This window comes from Carcharhinus amblyrhynchos, unplaced genomic scaffold (genome assembly GCF_965287045.1).
Source record: "Carcharhinus amblyrhynchos unplaced genomic scaffold, sCarAmb.v2.hapA scaffold_42, whole genome shotgun sequence".
Classification (NCBI taxonomy): Eukaryota; Metazoa; Chordata; class Chondrichthyes; order Carcharhiniformes; family Carcharhinidae; genus Carcharhinus; species Carcharhinus amblyrhynchos.
In genome coordinates, this window is record NW_027649783.1 from 311,361 (window position 1) to 328,081 (window position 16,721).

Genomic DNA, 16,721 nt, shown 5'->3' on the forward strand with positions numbered 1-16,721 from the left:
TTGAATAAACACTGCCACCTTTCAATGTTTAGCGGGTGAGTTTCATGAAGAGCTGAGTGTGGTTCCCGCCTTTCTGCTTCTGTACAAATTTAGTCAAAGGAAAATTATCCAAATATATCTTCAATTCTCCTTGTCTTTCACAAAGAACTGGGCGTGTGTTGGATACAGTTTCAACAGTAGCTTTAAAAAGATAGAGAATGGATTTACAAATTTAAAATCCAAGGGTGACATCAATGCCTGAAGTGGTTTTCAGGCTGTGGCGACTAGAATAACAATGCACATTCTCAGTTTGAATTGTTCAAAATCATAGAATGGAGCATCCATTGTGGATGAAAGGAAACTTTAAACTGTGCAGCTGTGCTGTGCTTCAGGAGCTGGTTTTACACAAATCTCCGTTAATGAGATGCTGTCTCACCTGCTGAGCATTTCCAGCATTTTTTGTTTTTTTTTGTTAGATTTCCAGCTCCCAGCTTTGCGTTGTGTTCTGTGCAGGTGTTTAACTGGAACAGGGAACAGGTTCTGATCAGCCCCGTGACAGATAGAGTAGAATGTATCTCCCAACTATCAGGCCTGCGAGATGAGACTTCAAGCTGTACAGGGGAGTGAGGAAGAGAGAGAGGGAGCATCATTCTGTGAGGGACAGATTTCCTGTATAGAGGAGGAACAGGTCTATATTTCCACAACTGTTTTAACAGACATCAGATGTCCCAAGGTGAATTGCGATCAATGAAGTCCTTCTTAACAGTCCTTAACCTTTTAACTCTGAGATTATTGAATTTATCAATAGTTTCCACATCGTCAAAAATCCATCTAAGGACAAGTAAAGTAAAATTTCAGCCTGTGTCTCTGTGTCGCGTTGGTCTTCCAAATGATGGTAATTCAGTCACTTAAAGGTTGTGAGTTTGAGTCCCACCACAATCGGATTATGGATCAGGTTAGTAACAAACCAGTTGCTGCTTCATTGATGTGATTCACCTTCGGCACCGACATTTCCTGCTCTGCCATCTCTCCATGCTGTTTCTGTTAACCCGGCTCCCAGGGAAACCACTGACTCGAGAATAAATCACAAACCTTTCTTAAAGTTTGACACAACGTTCGCTGGTTGGGTGAGAAATTGTAACATCTTTTTCAATTAGATATTTCATTTCTTTTGGAAGATAAATAAGATTAAGGAACGCAGACACGCAACAACAACTTATAAATAACTACAATCAATGAATAAATACCAGTGTCCTACAACCTGGCAGTGTCTCCTTTTTCACAAGTACCACCAGATCTGGAACGTATTTCCAGCATTCCGCTGAACGCGCCCAGAACAGCAACAGACTCTGTGGCTTAGTTGGTTAAAGCGCCTCCCTAGTAAGTAGGAGACCCTGGGTTCAAATCCCAGCGGGGTCTTGACTCTTTTTCAATGTTATTCTGATGTTTCTGCTGCGCTTGTTCTTCTGGGTCCCAATGGGTGTGGGTTTGGAAGGTGCTGCCAAAGAAGCTTCACGAAGTTGCTGCAGTGCATCGTGTAGATGGTGCACATTGTGTGTCGGTAGTGGAGGGAGTGAGTTTTTATACATGGGAAGCTAATGAAGCGGGATGCTCTGTCCTGGATGGTGCCAAATTTCTGTCGTTCTGTTCAAGTTGAATTCACCCAGACAAATGATCTCAGGAAACAACGTGATTCGATTTCCTCCCACATTCCAAAGATGAGCAGGTTGAATGGATTTGGCCATGTTAGATTGTCCCTTCGTCCCCAAGGTATTTGTATCAGTAGATGCGCGGAGTGGGTGTGTGGCACTGCGGGGATAGATCCTATGTGCAATTCTCTGTCGGAGGGTCGGTGGACGGTCGGTACAGGCTCGAAGGGCAGAATGGTCTCCTTCAGCACTGTCGGGATTGTGTGTTTCTCAGGCCATTTGACTGTGTTCGGAATTCCCTGAGAAAATAATGGAAATCTGTGTTGGTAGAACATTGAGTATATTTAGATGATTTTTTTTACTGCAAGATGATGAAAATACCTGGATCATCTCAACAAATAGTCGAGATATTTGTGGGGAGCCTCGAAATTTTAACAACGTTGGAGATTATCCACTGTGAAGGGAAAGGCAAAACTGACAAGCAAAATGGATTTTGTGACTGGCACAATTGCAAACATCATTGGGAAAAAAAGGACCAAGGCTCTGCTGGGATTTGAACCCAGGATCTCCTGCTTACTAAGCAGGCGCTTCAACCAACTAAGCCACAGAGCCTGGCACGGCTGCCGGTGGGATCAGCGGAATGCTGGAAATATGTTCCACATCTGGTGGTATTTGTGAAAAAGGAGATACTGCCAGAATTGGAAGGTACCTGTGAACTATCCGACTAAATATTGAACGGTTTAACGTGAGCTGGGTCCACTTACTGTTTTCAGACACACATTTGGTGTAAAATTAGAGATGTGATTCACACACACAGTTTTCTGCTCTGAAGGCAGCTGTGTTCCTTCTGTCGCACGAAGTGATTTAAAAAAGAAAATACTTTATTCATACGGGGTATGTGTGTCACTGGCCCGGGAAGCATTTATTGTCCAAATTAATTGTCTTTGAGTAATTGGCGACGAATTCATTCTGGAGACACTGCAGTCCATGTGATGTATGTACACATAGGCTGCTGTTAGGGAGGGAGTTCCGGGACTGTGAGCCAGCCATGGGAACGGTGATGTGTTTCCAAGTCCGGATGATGTGTGTCTCGGAGTGGAACTTACAGGTGGTCATTGTTCCTCTGCATCTGCTGCCCTTGTGCTGAGGGATTTCCTGGGTTTGGATGGTTCCTCGCGAAGGAAAAACAAGTGCCTGAAGTGGGATTTGAGCCTAGGCCCCGAAAAAAGATTGCGACCTGAACACAGCATCTTAAACAGATGGGTTATCCTGACTACATCCACCAAGGTTCAAAATCTGTGCACAAATCGAATTGAATTCCATCTTTGTAGCATTTACATTTCAAACTCGATACGTTTTTTTCCCCCAACTTTTGAACCCCAGTCAGAGTCCTGTATCTGAGTCCCATCCTTCCCCAAGCCGCCGGGGGGTGAGGAGCTTCTCATTGCTGCATTGCTCTGTTTGCTCAACTCAACAAAGACCCAATTCCCGCCCTACCTGTTCCTTACAGGAAGGTGTTGAGAGTGTCAGATCTGAGCAATGTGAAGTATCCAATTGGAGAGTTACATCCTGGCGACAGGAATATCTCTCCACAGCTGCTTTCGGAGCTGCTGAATATTTCCAGCATTTCCTCTTTCTGATTTTGTTTCTTCATTACAGGAGTTCATTTACTGACAACCCAAAACTTGTCTCTCGGGCCCAGCTCCCAGACACAGCTTTTCTGTGATCTTCAAACGGACAAGTTCACTCTTCACTTTCCTACACACATGCTTTAAAATCGGCTGGTCTCACACTCAGCATCCTGCGGCATCGCCTTCAAACCTCACCCCACCCTTCCACCGCCCACCAGGGTCTCAGAGGTGCAAGTACTTCTTAGGAATTGACAAAGGCAAGGGGATTACTGTGTTTGTGAGGGCATATAAAAGGTTAATCCACACTCACAAAGAGACTGTGAGAATCTCTCTCCCTCTCTATTTGATCAGCAGAAGATACAGATTGTCTGCAGTCAGTCATTATCCAACAATATTCCCCCTTCCTATACAGTTACTGAGTGGGGGTGGAGGGATAGACACCGATAGAGTGAGTGAGGGCGGTGATAATTTATCAGATAATATATCAGTTACAGAAATCCTTGTAAATTCCGGCTTTATCCAGAAAGATTCTCTTGGAGAAACAGAAGCTGCAGTCTCAGCTCTCACTGATATTATAGTAGAAACATATTATTAATCCCACACTCAGGAACAGTGCTGCATTTGGACAGGAGATATGGGGAAAAGGAATAGAAACTGAATGGTCCAGTTCCGAGCAGTGTGCAGGCTCAGAGGGAGCTGAGGGTCAGAGAGATCTTTAAAGGAGAGAGGCGATTTTCAGAGAGTCGTCAGTGAGGCGGATTGGATGCTTGGCTTCAGAACTGGAGATACTGAGTATAAAAACTGGAAAGTTCTGCTCAATCTTTATAAAGCTCTGATTATCTGCGGCTGTTTTAGGATTGTACCCAGACCTAGTAATCACACTTTAGAAAGTGTGGGAGAGTCCTGACGAGGGTGAAGATGAGATTTACTGCTTTGGATCGGTCGATGATGGATTTTAGCTCAAAGGTTTGACTGGATAATTCGGATTTTAACTCTTTACAGCTAACGGGATTGAGTGGTGATGTAAGAGACGTGTAAAATAAAATAACATATTGAACCAAGGTACACAGGGGGAAGTTGCTGCATTAGCTGCTGGCAGAAGGATTCAGGGACAGGCATTGAAGATTGAAGAGAGGATGTGTAGGAGGCAGAGGATCCCCACAGTGCGGAATGAGGCCGCACCGACCATTCTGCACCAACTCTCCGACAGAGAATCCCTCTCTGTAACCCCACCTAATTACCCTACTAATCCCCCTGACAATAAGGGGGAATTTAGCCTGGCCAATCCGCCTAATCTGCGCTTCGTTAGAGGTGGGAGGAGACCGGAACACCCGAAGTAAACACACACACGGGGGGAACGTGCAAACTCCACACAGACAGGCATCCAAGAATGTTGGAAATGATCTTCAGTTTTCTACCGGTTACAAACACTGGGGATTCCCCCTCAGTTTGTGGCATCTGGGAATCAGTAAAACATCCAAAAATAGAACTGAGAATAAATGTAACCTCGGTAGGTATTCACATGGTACTGACATTCGGACGGTGTACTCATGTGTTGACCGCGTGGCCTAATGGATAAGGCGTCTGACTTCGGATAGTGAAGGTATCAGAAGATTGCAGGTTCGAGTCCTGTCGCGGTCGTTTTATGCAGAAATCTGGTTGCAATTCCCAAAAAAACGAGATGTCCTTCTTCAGTTGAAAGCTCTGCATTTTCTTGCAAACATTGCAGGGCTCTTTCTCAGAATGTATTTCCTTGTTGTTTTGTTCATTCAATTTTCTAATCTCATTATTTTATCCTCCGCCCCAGAAATCAATCTTATCTTTGAGATCTTAATAAATTGTTGATGCTCCCGAATGGAGCAACAGGCTTTGATACAATCTATTCAATAGAATTCTGTCCAAACTGCGCTCCGGGCTCTCCTGGTGCCTGATAAAATCAGCAACTGAGGAAGCTCCGTAATTAAAACTAACACAAATATCAAGGCCATGTGCAGCGTGAGCGATGGTGGTATAGTGGTGAGCATAGCTGCCTTCCAAGCAGTTGACCCGGGTTCGATTCCCAGCCATCGCATTGGTAATTAATTTAGAATCTTATCCGCGGCCTCTTGGACTTTAAACGGAGTGAACAAACACAGGGTGAACACAATATTCGACAGTAATGGAGGCTTTTTTTTTTCCATTTTCTCTTCCGACGTAATTAGATTTCAATGGAAAAATATTTAAATAGAAAAACAAGTCTCCGACCAAATAAAAGAATTCAGAGACAGAGATACAAAATATAAGTTGAGGAACAAATTTGAGCTCACACTCTGCGCTCTGCACAATCCTGGTTCCTGATGAAGTTAATATCTGCACATTACTGAGGTGGTTACATTATTCTGGTAAATAAGCAGCTGCGATGGCTGAGTGGTTGAGGCGCTGGATTTGAAATCCAATGGGGTTTCCCCGCGCAGATTCCAACACTGCTCATAGCGCTTATGGTTGGAAATGTTTGCTTCGGGCAGCCATCCTGGGGAGTTTTTGCTATGAAGTATTTGGATCTCCATCATGCATTCAGCTGCATGGTTCTGGGCCAGGTGCAGGCAGCTGAGTTTGGAAAGGACACCTGGGTATCCTCGGGTTGGTATGGACAAGATGGGCCGAACGGCTTCCTTCGGTGCTGTCACTTTGGTTCTTTCGATGGTTCCATGAGCAAAATCATAACGTTTTCCATGAGCAAAAACAAATCATTGAATTCTCAGTTAGAATGAATAGTAAAAAGGTGGCCTTAAACTGTCCAGAAAAACGAGACAAGCCAAGTTCACTTTGCAAACAGTCCCATGGACAGACCTGGTGTCTGATGAAATCAGCAACGGAGGTAGTTCCGTAATTACAACTGATTCTACGGATATTAGAGGGAGGTTTTTCACACAGAGGGTAGTGGGGATATGGAATGCTCTGCCAAGTAAGGTAGTGGAGGCAGGCACGCTGGAGTTGTTTAAGAGTAACTGAGACAGGCACAGCAGTGGGTTGGAAATGGGAGGGTGTAGGAGATTGTTTGAAATAAGGTTCATTAGCATTGGGACGTCCCTGGTAATGTAAAAGGATATGGTCTGAAAATAATGTTTTTTCTCTTTTCATTCACAGGTTTAAGTCGGTCCGCCTTGTTGTCCAACGAGGGGCATACACGTGATGGGTTGTACTTGAGCTGATCTTGAATGTTCGAGATTGGCCCAGTGCTTCATGTCGTTAGTGTGTGCTTAAACTGGACCAGATACTGGGCAAGACGACAGCTCAGTGACTATCGCTGATTGCTGTGCAGACACATGGATTTGGGACGGTGTCTGCGGGAGTTTGCACATTCTCCCCGTGCTTGCGTGGGTTTTCTCCGGGTGCTCCGGTTTCCTGCCGCACCCGAAAAATGTGCTGTTAGGCTGATTGGAAGTAATAAATTGTCCCTAAATTAGTTTCCCTCAATGTGGATGGTTATAAAAACAATAGATAGGGGTCATGGGTGGAGGGAGGAACTGGTAGTATTAAAATGGCGGCGCGGGCTCGTTGGGCCGAAGGGCCTGTTTCCGGGGCTGTTTTTGATCTTTGTTCTTAAAATAAGGGCTGCTTAAGCGTTGTGAGCGATGGTGGTATAGTGGTGAGTATAGCTGCCTTCCAAGCAGCTAACTCCGCGTTTGATTCCCAGCCATCGCAGTAGCAATTTGCTGCGAACTTTATCCACTTCCTCCTGTGTTTTCAACCAACTGGACAAAACCAGGGCGAGCGCAACATTTTACGATAATGAAATACAATAGAGATTTCTCTTTTTCTTTTTATTCGGAACTAATTTGTTTGTAATGAAAAATTACTGAGATACAAAAACAAGTCTCTGACCCAGTCAGTGAGTTCCCCGTTAGAGACAAAGATACAAAAGTAGAGGAACAAATTTCAGCTCACACACTGAGCTCTGTACAATAACGGTGCCTGATGAAGTTCGTATGAACGCTACTGAGGTGATTATTAGTCAAAGAGCTCGTGGAGCTGCGATGGCCGAGTGGTTAAGGCGTTGGATTAGAAATCCAATGGGGTTTCCCCGCGCAGGTTCGAGTCCTGCTCGCAGCGATTATCACTGAAAGTGTTTGCTTCCGGCAGCCCCAGAGCCGGAACTACTTCTGGTATTTTGGTGCCAAGTATGTGGATCACCATCATGCTTTCAGCTCCATGGCTCCGGGCCGAGTGCAGGAAGGTGAGCTTGAAGAGAACACCTGGGTGCCCTCGGGCTGGCATGGACAAGATAAGCCGAATGATTCAGTGTTGTTCCCTTTCTCTGGTTCCATGAGGGAAATCAGAATGTGAGCAGATTGAAAACAACAGCATCAGGAGCGCAAGGACAAAACAAGGTCTCATTTCAGAGGAAGATTCTTATGGAATGACACACAGAACATAAGAAATAAATTTCATCAGAATACTCTGAATGATCATTTCAAAATGCTGCTTGGATGATATGACATCGTGTTCATTCAAACACATTGCTGCAAGCTGGTCATTATTGGGCGTTAGGAACTCCTGGTTATAGCAGATTGGGAATGGAAGGAGCAGCTTCACATCTGCACATTGACAGGTCAAACTGTGTCTCAGATTGACAGCTCCCAGGACAGGCTTTCCTCTCCTCTCGCTCTGTGCTGTGGATTCTCGGGGATTAGTTGGAGTTTCCCAGCTCAGTAACTGTGAAAGCCTCTGAGGCCGGCGATGCTCACAGTGTCTGTTCCCCAGATTCAGGGGGCTGCAGCCAATCAGAGCTGTGCCTGGGTTAACCCAGAGCTGGTTGAAACGATGATATTGTTCACAAGCTGAATTCTATTTGATCAGATGTAGATACAGATTGTGTGCACTCAGTCACTAAACAACAAGATCCCGCCTTCATATAGAGTTGATGAGAGGGGATGGAGGGATAGAGTGAGTTAGAGCAGTGAGGCACAGATCTGTTCTATTAGTATGCCCCTTTCTGTTGCAAACTTGTTCCCTGTTGTGTAAAAGAGATTCTCCGTGAGGATTTTTTTTGTCTGTAAATTTTTGCATGTTGTGTTAAGATGTTCCCTCTTCTGGTCTAATACTCCGGTTGCATATAAAATCCATTTAGTACAGATCGAGGTTTTATATATAGAACATAGAACACTGCAGCACAAACAGGCCCTTCGGCCCACAAGTTGCGCAAATCACATCTACATCTACCAAGCCATAGAACTTTCTGTAACTTCCAAACACATTGGATCCCGTATACTCATCCAGAAGTCATTTAAAAGACCCCAGCGAGTTCGCCTCTACCACCGCCGCCGGCAGCCGATTCCACTCACTCTCCACCCTCTGAGTGAAAAACTTTCCCCCAGCATCTCCTCTGTATTTGCTTCCCAGCACCTTAAACCTGTGTCCGCTCGTAGCGACCATTTCAGCCCTGGGAAATAGCCCACGAGAATCCACCCTATCTATTCCTCTCAGCATTTTATAAACGTCTATCAGGTCGCCTCTCAACCTTTGTCTCTCCAGGGAGAAGAGACCTAGCTCCCTCAACCTATCTTCATCAGGCATGCCTCCCAATCCAGGCAACATCCTTGTAAATCTCCTCTGCACCCTCTCAATAGCTTCCACATCCTTTCTGTAGTGAGGCGACCCGAACTGCGCACAGTACTCCAAGTGGGGTCTGACTAGGGTTTTATAAAGTTGCAGCATTACCTCCCGACTCCTAAACTCAATGCCTCGATTGATTAAGGCCAGTACACCATACGCCTTCTTGACCACATCCTCCACCTGCCAGGCCGATTTAAGAGCCCTGTGGACCCGGACCCCAAGATCCTTCTGCTCTTCAACTCAGCCAAGACTCCTACCCTTGATATTGTACTCCTGCATCCCATTGGTCTTGCCAAAATGGACTACTACATATTTATCCGCGTTGAAGTCCATCTGCCATTTCTCCGCCCAGTCTTGCATCCTATCTATGTCCCGCTGCAACTTCTGACATCCCTCCAGACTATCCACAACACCACCAACCTTCGTATCGTCGGCGAACTTACTGACCCATCCGTCCACTTCCTCATCCATGTCATTTATGAAAATGACAAACAGCAAGGGTCCGAGAACAGTTTTTGGGGGAAAGGGGAAGCCAAATAACAGTTTACGTACTCCAGGTAAAAGTCACAACTGCTTCATAGTTACCGTTTAGTTGTTCTATCATCACTGTGAACAGGAGTAGCAGAGAACGCTTTCGATCAATCGGTTATAGGCCCAGCACGCTTCTGCTGCGCCAGTCTGCTACGGCAAAGGCTCGACTTGCTCCCAATGAATGTAGTCAGGCAGATTTTCACTCCTGTATCGTTTAATCGGGACATCAGTGTGAGGAGGTATCACTGCATCACACCGAGATTACAATAGATAGAGAAAAACACACAATAGCAGCGTGAGAGACTGCTTGGACACATGGAACGATTTAAGTCATTTGACTGTGTTCGGAATTCCCTGAGAAAATAATGGAAACCTGTGTTTGATGAACTTACAGCATTGGGTTTATTACAGATGTTTTTTCTTTAGCTGCAAGATGATGAAAATACCTGGATCATCTCAACAAATAGTCGAGATATTTGTGGGGAGTCTCGAAATGTTTCCATCTTTGGAGATTATCCACTGTGAAGGGAAAGGCAAAACGGGATGTTGCGACGGGCACAATTGCAAACACCAGTGAAAAAGAACCAAGGCTCCGCTGGAAATTGAACCCAGGATCACCTGCTTACTAGGCAGGCGCTTTAACCAACTGAGCCACAGAGCCTGTCACTGCTGTGGGTGGGCTCAGCGAAACGCTGGAAATACGTTCCAGATCTGGTGATATTTGTGAAAAAGGAGATACTGCCAGAATTGGAACGTACCTGTGAACTATCCGACTAAATATTGAACGGTTTAACGTGAGCTGGGTCCACTTACTGTTTTCAGACACACATTTGGTGTAAAAATAGAGATGTGATTCACACACACAGTTTTCTGCTCTGAAGGCAGCTGCGTCCCTTCTCTCGCACGAAGTGATTTAAAAGAGAAAATACTTTATTCATACGGGATATGTGTGTCACTGGCCCGGGAAGCATTTATTGTCCAAATTAATTCTCTTTGGGTAATTGGCGATGAATTCATTCTGGAGACACTGCAGTCCATGTGGTGTATGTACACAGAGACTGCTGTTAGGGAGGGAGTTCCGGGATTGTGAGCCAGCCATGGGAACGGTGATATGTTTCCAAGTCAGGATGATGTGTGTCTCGGAGTGGAACTTACAGGTGGTCATTGTTCCTCTGCATCTGCTGCCCTTGTGCTGAGAGATTTCTTGGGTTTGGATGGTGCCTCGCGAAGGAGAAAAAAAATCAGCATCAGAATTGGGATTTGAACCGAGGGCTCTAGAGAAGACTGTGACCGAAACAGAGCACCTTCGACGGGTCAGTAATCCTGACTACTTGACCCAAAGTGCAAAATCTGTGCAGAAATCGAATTGAATTCAATTTTTGTGGCATTTACATTTCAAACACGATGCGTTTTTTCCCCATTTTTGAACCCCAGCCAGAGGCCTGTATCTGAGTCCCATCCTTCCCCAAGCCGCCGGGGGGTGAGGAGCTTCTCATTGCTGCATTGCTCTGTTTGCTCAAATCAACAAAGACCCAATTCCCGCCCTTCCTGTTCCTTACAGGAAGGTGTTGAGAGTGTCAGATCTGAGCAATGTGAAGTATCCAATTGGAGAGTTACATCCTGGCCACAGGAATATCTCTCCACAGCTGCTTTCGGAGCTGCTGAATATTTCCAGCATTTCCTCTTTCTGATTTTGTGTCTTCATTACAGGAGTTCATTTACTGACAACACAAAACTTGTCTCTCGGGCCCAGCTCCAGACACAGCTTTTCTGTGATCTTCAAACGGACAAGTTCACTCTTCACTTTCCTACACACATGCTTTAAAATCGGCTGGTCTCACACTCAGCACCCTGCGGCATCGCCTTCAAACCTCATCCCACCCTCCAACCATCCACCAGGGTCTCAGAGGTACAAGTACTACTTAGGAATTGACAAAGGCAAGGGGATTACTGTGTTTGTGAGGGCATATAAAAGGTTAATCCATACTCACAAAGAGACTGATTATGTGAGAATCTCTCTCTCCCTCTATCTCTCTCTTTTTCTCTCTCTCTCTCTCTCACACACACACACACACACACACACACACACACACACACACACACACACACACACACACACACACACACACACACACATACACACACACACACACCACCGTGGTAAATGGTGAAACGTCTCATCAATAAAAAAAAAATCTGGAATTAAAAGTCTAATGACCATGAATCGAGTGTCTTAAAATAACACAGCTGGTTCACTAATATCCTTTAAGGAATGATTTTTTCCCTGGTCTGGATCTAAATGTGACCCCCGACACACAGCAACTTTGGTGACTCTAAGCTGCCCTCTGAGGTGACCTGTCATCCGCTCAGTTCAAGGACAATTTAGGATGGACAATAATTGCGGGCCCAGCCAGCGACACCCACATCTCAGGAATGAATGAAGAAATTAATCGGAGATTTCAAATGAGGGGATATAGAAAGTCAGTTGCATTTCCAAAGATTGTCAGATACAGAATGAATTTTGAAACTATGTTTTAGTTCCGGAAGTTGACTTGTACAGGCACAGTTTAAGTGATAGAATCAGAAAGATCCCAATTCTTATTGAACGGCAGATAATGCAAAACACAATCTGAATACAGACAGATGCACCCGAGAAAGGATTCCTGTGTGTCACTGGCCCGGAAAGCATTTGTTGCCCAAAATTAATTATTTTTCGAGATTTTTCTTCGGGGATTTCACTCTTGAGTCACTGCGGTCCATGTGGTGTCTGTACTGATACACTGCTTTTCGGGAAGGAGTTCCAGGATTGTCAGCCAGCCGCAGAAACGGTGATACATTTCAGAGACAGGATGGGATGTGTCTCGGAATGGAACTTGCCGGAGGTCGCTGTTCCTGAGCCCCTGCAACCATTGTCATTCCGGGGGAGATATTTCGCGGGTGTGGATTGTGTCTGGAACAGGGAGGAAAAAAAAAAGCAATGTCAGGAGTGGGATTTGAACCCACGCCTCCAAAAGAGACTGTGACCTAAACGCAGCGCCTTAGACCGCTCGGACATCCTGAGGAAAAAAATGAATCCGCACAAGTCGATTTGAATCCCATCTTCAGTATCATTACAATAAAAACTCGATGTGCTCTTTCCCCCATTTTTGAACCCAACCTGGAGGCCTGTATCTGAGTCCCATCCTTCCCCAAGCCGCCGGGGGGTGAGGAGCTTCTCATTGCTGCATTGCTCTGTTTGCTCAAATCAACAAAGACCCAATTCCCGCCCTTCCTGTTCCTTACAGGAAGGTGTTGAGAGTGTCAGATCTGAGCAACGTGAAGTATCCAATTGGAGAGTTACATCCTGGCGACAGGAATATCTCTCCACAGCTGCTTCCGGAGCTGCTGAATATTTGCAGGACTTTCTGTTTCTGATTGTGCTCCTTCATTACAGGAGTTCATTTACTGACAACCCAAAACTTGTCTCCAGTGCGCAGCGCCAGACACAACTTTTCTGTGATCTTCTCACAGACAAGTTCACTCTTCAGTTTCCGACACGCATTCTTTAAAATCGACTGTTTCACACTCAGCATCCTGAGGCCTTGGCTTCAAACATCACCCACCCATTACTGCACCTCCCCCCCCCCCCTCCCCACTCCCAGGGTCACAGGGGTACAAGGGTTTTTTGCAATTAGAGTTCAGAGGTGCAAGGGGATCACTGTGTTTGTGAGGGAATAGAAGGGATTAATCCACAATCACAAACAGACGGAAAATGACTTCATCTCTCTCTTACACACACTCTCACATGCATCCTCACACATCCACCACACGGCAGATGCTGAAATTCGGGATCAATAAAAATGCCTGGAATTAATAATTTTGAGTCGATTGCCTAGAGAAAAAAAAACAGCTGATTAACTGTTTTTTATTACAGACGGAATTTTTACCCAGTCCGGCCTATATGTTATTCCGATCAACAGCAATGTGGTTGACCCTGAGCTGCCCTCAAACTGCGGGTCTCCGGGGACCCGAGCACGAATCCCAACACGGCAGCTGGTGGAATTTGAATTCAAAACAAAATATCAGGAATGAAGAACAGATTTATGCTTTCATCCATTGTCAATTCCGGGCATAACCATCTGGTTCACCAAAGCCCTTTGTGCAACGAAATTTGACGTCCTTTCCGGTTTGGCCTCCGTGTGACTCCAGAGCAACAGCAATGTGGTTGACTCTCAACTGCGCTCGGGCAACTATGATTGGGCAATAAATGCTGGCCAGTCAGTGACACCCATAAATGAATACAAATTTATATAATTGCGTATTAACCTGCATATTTTACTTTTGGAATAATAATCGAATTCAAGTGAACCTGCCGTGACCCCTCTCTGAGGCAGCATTTCCTTTATGCTGCTGTTGCTTCTTTAAGCGATTACCTCCAATACAAGGGTCACGGGTGGAGAGGAGACTCATAATGTTAAAATGGCGGCGCAGGCTCGTTGGGTCGAAGGACCTGTTTCCCGTGCTGTGTTCTTTGTTCTTTGTAATATCTGCCCTCTGCTTCTCGATCCTGCCAACAATGAGAACAAATTTCTATCAATCATCTGACCAGACCATGACGATTTGCATATTTTTGCCAAATCTCCTCAGAACCTTCTCTTCTCCAAGTAGATCAGTCGCAGTTTGTCAAACCATTCTCAATAAATAAAATTCTTCATCAATTGAACTATTCTGGTGAAACATTTCTGCCACCTTCTGAAATCTTTTATAATGCTCTTATAAATTGCTCTGCAGAAAATGGAACCAATTTCCACTTGAAACTGAACCCAATTTAAATGCAGGTTTAACAGAGCTTCTGTTCTTTTGTACTCAGTACCCCATTGATTAAAAAAAGACGCAGAGCACCGTCTGATTTAGTATGATCACTCTCCTCACCGCCCTGTGTACAGTTCTGGTCACCCTATTAGAGAAAGGATATTATTCAACTGGAAAGAGCGCAGAAAAAATTGACGAGAATGCTACCAAGACTTGATGGTTTGAGTTACAAGAAGAGACTGGATAGGCTGGGCCTTTTGTCTCTGGGGTTGGGGGTGATCTTCCTGAGGTCTACAAAATAATGAGGGTCATTGATCAGCGAGATAGTCCATATCTTTTCGAAATTGTAGGGGATTCTGAAACTGGAGGGCATACGTTTAAGCTGAGAGGGGTGAGATACAAAAGGGTGCAGAGGGACATTTTTATTTTTTACGGATGGTGATTGTCTGGAACAAGCTGCCAGAGGTAGTAGTAGAAGTGAGTATAACTTTATTTTTTAAAAGCGTTTGGACAGTTACATGAGTAAGATGGCTATCGAGGGATATGGGCCAAACGCGGGCAATTGGGACTAGCTTCGTGGGTAAAAAAGGACAAGTTGGGCTGAAGGGCCGTTTTTCATGCTGTAAACCTCTATGATCATCCCTGTCAACTTGGAAGATATATGTACATATTTGCCTCTTTAGAACTGTACCATGTAGTTTATGTTTTGAACCTGGGTTCTTCCTTCAAAACGAATCAATTCACATTTTGATGCATTTACTTTAATCTGCCTGATTAAAAATTTCCGTGCTTTTGGATGTTTATGTAAACCGCATGAACAGTATTATCTTTATCAACACTCTCGATTACAATTTCAAAATACCCAAGACAGTTCAAAAAACATTGTTACCTTAATAAATCGGAAGTTGGAAAGTTATTTCCAGTCTCTTCGCAATTACACTGATCATGTCTTTCAGTATCCTTAGATGCATAACACCCAGTCCGAGTGTAGAATCAAACAATGGTAGCCTCTCCATACCTCCTCTTCATTGAGTTAATTACGTCTGGAGTGGAATACCAAACAGTTTCACAAAGATTCACTTCCTGCTCAGTGGAACGCCCGAGACATAGTTAAAATATAATCAATTCAAAACCAAACTGTGACCCCTCCTCCCCCTCCCGCCCACCTCCCCCTCCCACCCACCTCTCCCCCCGCCTCCACACCTCCTGCACCCCCCCCCCCCCCACCCCACCCCACCCCACAGCATCGTCAGACCTCAATTTCTTTCTGACCAAAGTACAACTGAACACACGATGCAAGAATCCCTGACGCGACAAGCAATGGACAGCCCTGATTGATTCATTGGGAAAAGTTTCCAGTCTGGTTCCGTGGGTGAACATTCTTGAAAACTTTTGATTTGCAGCATTGAGAAAATTGTCGGGATGTGTTGTTGGATTTCAAACCTGATCTGGAGACATGTATATACCGCCATCTGAAACGCAACCTGTTTTTTTTTCCAAATAAACAGCCAACATTTGGAACCAAAACTGGCAACAAGTGAGGGCTCGTCTGGGATTTGAACCCGGGACCTCTCACAACTCCATGCAGTTGGAACCCCCGAAGCGAGAATCATACCGCTAGACCAACGAGCCGTCGGTGCGCTAATAAATCAGCGAATAAACTTCTATTAACTAGCTATCCTTTCAGGCTGTCATTCGAATGGAACATTGACGAAAAACACAGCAGATTCAGGGGGAAATGCGATCCTCTTTGTCTTAGACCCTGAATATTCAACAGGATGTTCAATGTTGGGATTGTAGCTTCTCTCAGCGAAAGAAATTCCCATCACATCAGTTCAAGGATTGTTGTGAAGAACAGATTGAGCAAACTGTAGAAGACCAATGTGGAAAAGTGTGAGGTGATTTACTTTGGTCAGAGTAACAGGAGTACAGAATATAGGGCTAATGGAAGTGTCGACAAGCAGAGAGATCTCGGTGTACATGTGCATAGATCACTGAAAGTTGGCACCCAGGTTGACATGATTGTTAAGAAGGCGTACGGTGTGTTAGCTTTTATTGGTAGAGGGATTGAATTTCGGAGCCGTGAGGTCATGTTGCAACTGTACAAAACTCTGGCGCGGCCGCACGAGGAGTATTGCGTACAGTTCTGGTCGCCGCATTATAAGAAAGATGTGGAAGCGTTGGAAAAGGTGCAGAGGAAGTTTACAAGGATGTTGCCTGGTATGGTGGGAAGGTCTTATGTGGAAAGGCTGAGGGACTTGAGGTTGTTTTCGTTAGAGAGAAGAAGGTTAAGAGGTGACCTGATTGAGGCATAGAAGATGATCAAAGGATTGGATAGGGTGGACAGTGAGAGCCTTTTTCCTCGGATGGTGATGGCTAACACAAGGGGACATAGCTTTAAATTAAGGGGTGGTAATTATAGGACGGATGTCAGAGGTAGGTTCTTTGCTCAGAGGGTAGTAAGGGTGTGGAATGCCCTGCCTGCAGCAGTTGTGGACTCTTCAACTTTAAGGGCGTTCAAATGATCAGTTGGATAGGCATATGA

The 16,721-nt window shown here is 45.0% G+C and overlaps 6 non-coding genes across 6 annotated transcripts; 4 read left to right on the top strand and 2 right to left on the bottom strand.

Annotated features, from left to right (window-relative positions):
- Positions 1-1,324: 1,324 nt before the first annotated feature.
- Positions 1,325-1,398, top strand: trnat-agu (transfer RNA threonine (anticodon AGU)). Its single transcript has one exon. It is a non-coding gene; the product is annotated as a tRNA-Thr (tRNA).
- Positions 1,399-2,166: 768 nt separating this feature from the next.
- trnat-agu (transfer RNA threonine (anticodon AGU)) lies at positions 2,167-2,240 on the bottom strand. Its single transcript has one exon. It is a non-coding gene; the product is annotated as a tRNA-Thr (tRNA).
- A 2,576-nt stretch (positions 2,241-4,816) lies between these two features.
- Positions 4,817-4,900, top strand: trnar-ucg (transfer RNA arginine (anticodon UCG)). Its single transcript is given in 2 exon segments — positions 4,817-4,853; positions 4,865-4,900. It is a non-coding gene; the product is annotated as a tRNA-Arg (tRNA).
- Positions 4,901-5,258: 358 nt separating this feature from the next.
- trnag-ucc (transfer RNA glycine (anticodon UCC)) lies at positions 5,259-5,330 on the top strand. Its single transcript has one exon. It is a non-coding gene; the product is annotated as a tRNA-Gly (tRNA).
- A 1,939-nt stretch (positions 5,331-7,269) lies between these two features.
- trnas-aga (transfer RNA serine (anticodon AGA)) lies at positions 7,270-7,351 on the top strand. Its single transcript has one exon. It is a non-coding gene; the product is annotated as a tRNA-Ser (tRNA).
- Positions 7,352-9,972: 2,621 nt separating this feature from the next.
- Positions 9,973-10,046, bottom strand: trnat-agu (transfer RNA threonine (anticodon AGU)). The gene has a single exon. It is a non-coding gene; the product is annotated as a tRNA-Thr (tRNA).
- Between the last annotated feature and the right edge of the window lie 6,675 nt (positions 10,047-16,721).